The following is a 6,000-nucleotide window of genomic DNA, read 5'->3' as shown; positions in this document are numbered from 1 at the left end:
GCGCTCACACAAGAAATGCCGATTAATAAAAGCCTGCTCCGCTTTAACCATGGGTCCCCTTGCAACCGAGCTCTTCTGGCACCCATTACGTGCCTAATGCTGCTCTTGATATCGGTAACAAAGCAGACTGCAACCATGCAAACACATTCGTCTACAAAACATCACTTTTTCCTCTATTACTTTTCCGTTCAAAATTGTTCTCATTGCTGAAGGCTCCCCAGGGACCCATTCCAGCCTCCCTCCTCTTCCCCGCCACTGCAACTGCCTTATCGCTTCACACAACCCAGCAACTGCTCTTAAAACAGCCTTCACTACCCCGACGGCTTTTCTGCACCTCTCCTCCACCTCTTGAGCAACGGGGATTTCACACAAGGATTTCAAGCAAGACTCAAAACTAGTTCAGATTTTTTTTCTTCCTCCTCCTTTTCTTTTTACTCCTACTGCTGTATCAATTTGGACCGTATTCAGCTTAAATATTATGGGCTACAGTCTATATGAAAGGTATTTACAAAATAAAGTTTGCGTGTAAAGCATTTCCTGGTGACGAAGGCTTCGTTGTCGTGTCCTTATGGTATCTTTAAGTCCATCGGGAACAGAGTTCCCAACAGCAACACACGAGCCTGCGGATGACGGGGTCCTGTCCTTGCATTCTAGTAGGGCCAGAGCCGCTATAAACATCATTTTCAGATGTGGCCTGCAACAACACCTTTGAAGGCCAGCAGAGAGGATCTCTAAAATATTCTCATCCTACTTGACAACTAGAAAGTCAGGGAAGCACAAGCCAACATCCCCGAGACAGCGAACGGTGAAGGGCGGCAGCCCAGAAAAAAAAAAGCAACCTCTTTTTCCTCTCTTCTTCTCTCCCGTGCTTCCTTTCGTCCAGATGTTGACCAAGACTCAATTTATCTGTTGGAAAATCATCAGTTTTGGGCAAACTAGCAAAGTTGCTGTTCTACAAATGGAAGAACATTTAAAAATTAACTGAGGAGTCACCAGTGAGGAATATTGGTCAACAGAGGAAAGGAAGAACGAGCGACTGAACAGGCACTGCTGAATGCATTAAGGGAAATCTCTGGGTGATCTTTTACTTAAAAATAACACAAGATGCAGGTAAACAACAGGTTAAAAAAAATAAACAAAAAACCAGGAAAGCAGCTTTGGGTTTTGAAAGCTCAGCATAGCATTACAACAGTTCAGTACCCCAGGGTTCTCCTGAAAATTCATACGACGACTAGCTTTTTACCCCAGCTTTGACATTTAAGGATTTCTCCACCATTATCCCTCTGTGCTGCTCCTCGGCTTTCCAGAGGTATAAGCATCTGAAGCAGCCATTGCCAAACTCATCAAAACAACAGCACCGAACCACACTGTTAATTTTGTATTTTTACAAGAGCCAGAAGTTGGTATAATTAGCCTGAATTATAGGAACTGATTCTCTGCACAACCTAAAGGAACCATTAAGCAAGACAAGGGTTAGCTGTGCTCACCGCCGTAAACCCACATACGCATCGTCACGATTGCTCGGAAAACTCAAGCCATTTGGTACACGCCGAGCTCTGCGCTCCAACGGCATCTGTACTCAAGAGCTGAAATATGACAGCAAGAAACATTCAGAAAATGAATTTGAGGGAGCGAAGAGTTTTGGCTTTTCAGAGAAATCTCTCGCGGGCCCCGTAAGAAGCAGACGGCAGCGGGTTGGCGAGGCTAAAGGCTCACAGAAGATGCGCTCAAAAACGGGCACGGTCGCCCCAAGTGCCCGGGCACTAAACATTTTACGTAACGCCGTGCCGAACTGGGCAGGAATGAATGCAGCAAATGTGTACACACGGACACGCACAGCCTCGCTTCCCAAGGAAGCCTATTTTAATTATAATGGTTGCCAAGGTTACTTTAATTCCATCATCGCTCCAAGTAGTCTCGCAACTCTAGCTCCACACCACTAATCAGGAATCTTGCATAACATTAGCACTGAATAACCCAGTTTAAACCAACTTAAAAGCCTGGATTATTGCAGAGGATGTTGACGCAAAAAGAAGAAAAAAAAAAAGGGGGGGGGGGGGGAACACAAAACTGCTTTTTGTTCAGGGAACCGCTTCTTCTGTATCCATTTCCAGCAAAGCGCTCGTCACTTACCCACGTGGAAACTGTGGATAAACCCAAGCCAGAGCAGAACCAAAATTAAATACTACTTTGCGTAGTCAAACCCGATCCCCTCAATTTTCTTATACAGAAAAAATAAAGCAAGCACAATGCCATCCCAAGCCAAAGGAGCCCAAAGAATTACTTCTGGTTATCGGGAGGATAAAATAACATGGCAATCCTGGAGTATCAAGCATGGAAAGTTTGGCGTAAGAGTCTATGAGCTGCAGGAAGAGGTTTCAGACTGCAACTTCTATGTTTCTCCTTCGACCGCTGCCCATAGCATGACTGGCAAAACTGTGTGGAAAATATTCCTGCAATTTAAACACAGCTGTAATAAGCAAAGCTGGCCTTAGTCTAGACAAAGAAACTCCCTGAAAGCTATTCTAGTCTTCCTTTTGGGCTTCAGGTCTATCCAAATTATTTAAGGGGTGCTGACCCAGCTAGTTCAGAGGAAGAGACAAACACTACACCGTACCACCTGCAGTCCTTAAGCAATTCAAACACAAACATCTCAGCGTAGGACACGTTAGGCACCCAAGGCATTAGGATATAACTCTTCCCACCGAACAAAGCCAGCCTGGATCCTCCCTCCAGGAATTTTGAAAGCAGGACTACTTGAGAGTGAGGCTTTCCACAGGCACCCATCTAGTGGCCAATTACCAGGACAGTAAAGCCAAATATAATTTTTCTCCCTATTAAAATACAATTTTTTTTTTTTCTTCTCCACTTAATTTTTTTCTCCTTCATAACCTCTGCTCTCCAGAATTTCTCCTGGACCTACAGTACTAATGTCTGTACGGATGCTTTCCTAGGTGCAACAGGATGAAGCTCCATTTCTTACTCCGGGAAAGTGCAGAAGACATCACATTTCTCTCTCCCAACCTTACGTGTCCAAACCCCAGCATTTTTCCCAAAGGCAAAACAAGGAGCAGGAAAATCTGACCGTCAGTGGTATCAGCTTTGGTGATCTACCCTGCGGACTGCTTTCTGTGAAGTCACAGACGATCCTGCATCAGCTTTAAGAGGAGCAGCAGAAAGAGGAATTTTTCCACTGTCTGCAATACCCCATTAGAGACATCGTGGATACAGAAACTGTACAAAACGGTCCTCAGCTCCTGAAAAATCACCAGCGCAGACCTAACTGACTTCAGCCTGGGAACCCTCGGAGACCCAGTTCTGGCTGCACTCTCAAGGCACTCTGACTTCATTCCTGGACAGCGAACAACAGAGGCTTTCAGAAAGATTAGCTACTTCACAGTGTCCCACAAAATCCCATTTTCTACGACGTCTTCCAACTCACGTGGCTCGGGGTGAATCACGCGGACCAAGAGCTGCATAAACGACTGAGCAAAGTACTTTGTCGCTTGATAAACGGCGCGCAGAGGTGAGAACCCTTAAGAGCTGGTGAAGCCTGCCATGTGCAACGTAATGCCTTCAGTTCGCCAACATGGAAGAAGAAATTAAAAAGCATCCCCAGAATATGCAGACACCACTCGTTTGATGGGAGTTGTGAACACCAGCAGCACTGGGGAGGTCGCCCGGTAAGGCAGGACACTGCTCCAGCAAGGAGATGCTACGGCAGTTTTAATCGACTTCCCCTCCCGCAATTCTCGTGTCGAAGCCTAATTTGTTCTGCCTGTATTGCGCTCATCTATGCATGATTTAAGTGCATTACAAAAAGTCAGACAACAGAAACCGGGGATAGTCTGGCGTTCAGCACTTCTTCCGCCACTTGTTTTGTTGCTTGGTTATTCTCCCCTCCAGAGTTTTTTCCCACCAGCTAAAATTCACGTGTATTTTAGGAAATAGTGATTAGAGCAGGAAAGCTAAGGTGGTAACAAAACCATCCCCTTGACTCTTCTATTTAAGCTTTAAATAACATTTTCCATGTAAGACTACAGATATTTCAGCAATACTTAACAGCAGTGTTTAAAAAACACCGCAGTCTAAAATACCTCCGTTCTAAGCCGCAGCTCTGCTGTCGTCAGTCTCGGCGGCAGCGGGTCGGGTCTCAACATCCACCGGAGCACAAGAAATAGATCACAGCGGGGCTAATGAAGCAGAAGGAGAGGAATAGCAAATATTCGTGCAGAGCTGCGGCATGCGGCTAGTGCTTTGCTGCTCGACAGCTAGGAACCTTTCATTTCTGGCCGTGTACAAAATCACTTCCAGCTCGAACAGGCGAGTCGTGATGACTTCTAGTATTTGAGCCAAACACAGAAAAAAAGGAAACCTGTTCACAAGGAGGCAAGGTCTAGGATACCAAAATAAAGTCACTCCCTTATGACAAGAAAGTGGTGCTTGTTGGGCCTCGGCAGCAGCCCGGAGCCCAGGAGACCACGGGTTCTAGGTCAGGAGACCAGCTGGATAAAAGGGAAGGGAAAGAGGCAGCGCTGGCCGACACGCCGGTGCCTGGGAGCTGTGGGTGCTCCTACCAAATCCTCCACCTCCGTCCAGACCAGGATATCAACCGCATCGTCTACCCGCTCCTCCCCGAGCCGAGACCTTCAGCCTCCATGCTCCAAACCCACATGCTCCAACCTCCTCCAAAGCGCAAAGGCAGTATGGAAGATGCGGTTCCAAGCGCTAGCAAATGGCTGGTGGGGGCTGGCATCAAGGATGACACGAGGACATTGACTTCCAAAGGAGAAGAGAACAAAATCTCTGCTGGGAGGACAGGCTGGGAGAGCTGGGGGGGTTCAGCCTGGAGCAGAGAACGCTCTGGGGAGACCTTCCTGCAGCTGCCAGGGCTGAGAGGGGGCTTGGAAGAAAGATGGGGATGGACTTTTTAGCACAGTCTGTAGTGACAGGACAAGGGGTAATGGTTTTAAACTAAAAGAGGGCAGATTCAGACTAGATCTAAGAAAGAAATGTTTCAAAACGAGGGTGATGAAACCCTGTCCCAGGTTGCCCAGAGAGGTGGTGGATGCCCCATCCCTGGGAACATCCCAGGTCAGGTTGGACGGGGCTCTGAGCAACCTGCTCTGGTTGGGGATGTCCCTGCTCATGGCAGGGGGTTGGACTAGATGGTCTTGAAAGGTCCCTTCCAACCCAAACTATTCTGTCGTTCTAAGAGGCTGCGACAAGGTCTGAGAATACAGGTAAGTCTTCAGTGGAGTGGAGATAACTTGTGCACGGTTACAGAGAGCCATTGCATAAGCCATCAGGAAAACGACCTTTGCAGCAGTATTCTGGAAAGAGTGTCATGGAACAAGATGATATTTGTCAAAAATCAGGTAGGGACACGGTAACTGATAGCTAAGAGGAAAGCCTGGACTGGCTCTTACTGCACAGATGGCCTCTCCAAACGCTACCAGATACCCTTCCCTTCCGAAGGGCAGGAGAAACCTGGACACAGGCTGGCAGGGAGAAGAGTCAGAGTGCGTTCAGGCAACAGCGTTGTCACCTCTGCTACCAAAAGAGCCATTTCCACTAACATCACTTAAAGGAACTGAAAAGTTACATTCAAGTATCAAGGTCAAATAAACTAAGAACTTGATTGTCTCTTCAAGACTCCTCTTGAAGGCAAATAATTCTTTTCCTCCCGCCTCCTTCAAAATGCTGAAGATCAAACTAGGTTCACACTGAGGGTCCAAAAATTAGTCCCTAGTTTTTCCTACAAAAGAATCCTAAAATTAGGCATAAAAAAAAATGTGACACACGAAGAAAAGACAAATCTTTAATGAATGCTTGCTGCTTCACATCTTCACTCCCCTTCAGATTTAAAGAATTAAGCATCTTTTAATGTGTACAGAAATAACAAAACGGGATTTGGCACCATCTATGATAATGTCTTGATTTCTTTCCCTGGCAGGTTAGCGTGACTCAAAAGATAATCCATTTCCGACAGGTTTGCAG

The 6,000-nt window shown here is 46.5% G+C and overlaps 1 protein-coding gene across 1 annotated transcript in view; it reads right to left on the bottom strand.

Annotated features, from left to right (window-relative positions):
- Window positions 1–6,000, bottom strand: part of AHCYL2 (adenosylhomocysteinase like 2) — a gene marked incomplete at its 5' end in the record, with an annotated part of 105,728 nt that overhangs the window by 88,716 nt on the left and 11,012 nt on the right. The gene's annotated exons all lie outside the window — the stretch shown is intronic.

Source organism: Phaethon aethereus (assembly GCF_964289735.1).
Source record: "Phaethon aethereus genome assembly, chromosome: 1".
In the NCBI taxonomy this organism is placed as follows: Eukaryota; Metazoa; Chordata; class Aves; order Phaethontiformes; family Phaethontidae; genus Phaethon; species Phaethon aethereus.
Note: the sequence above shows the minus strand (reverse complement) of the source record. Positions and strands in the feature narration are given on the sequence as shown.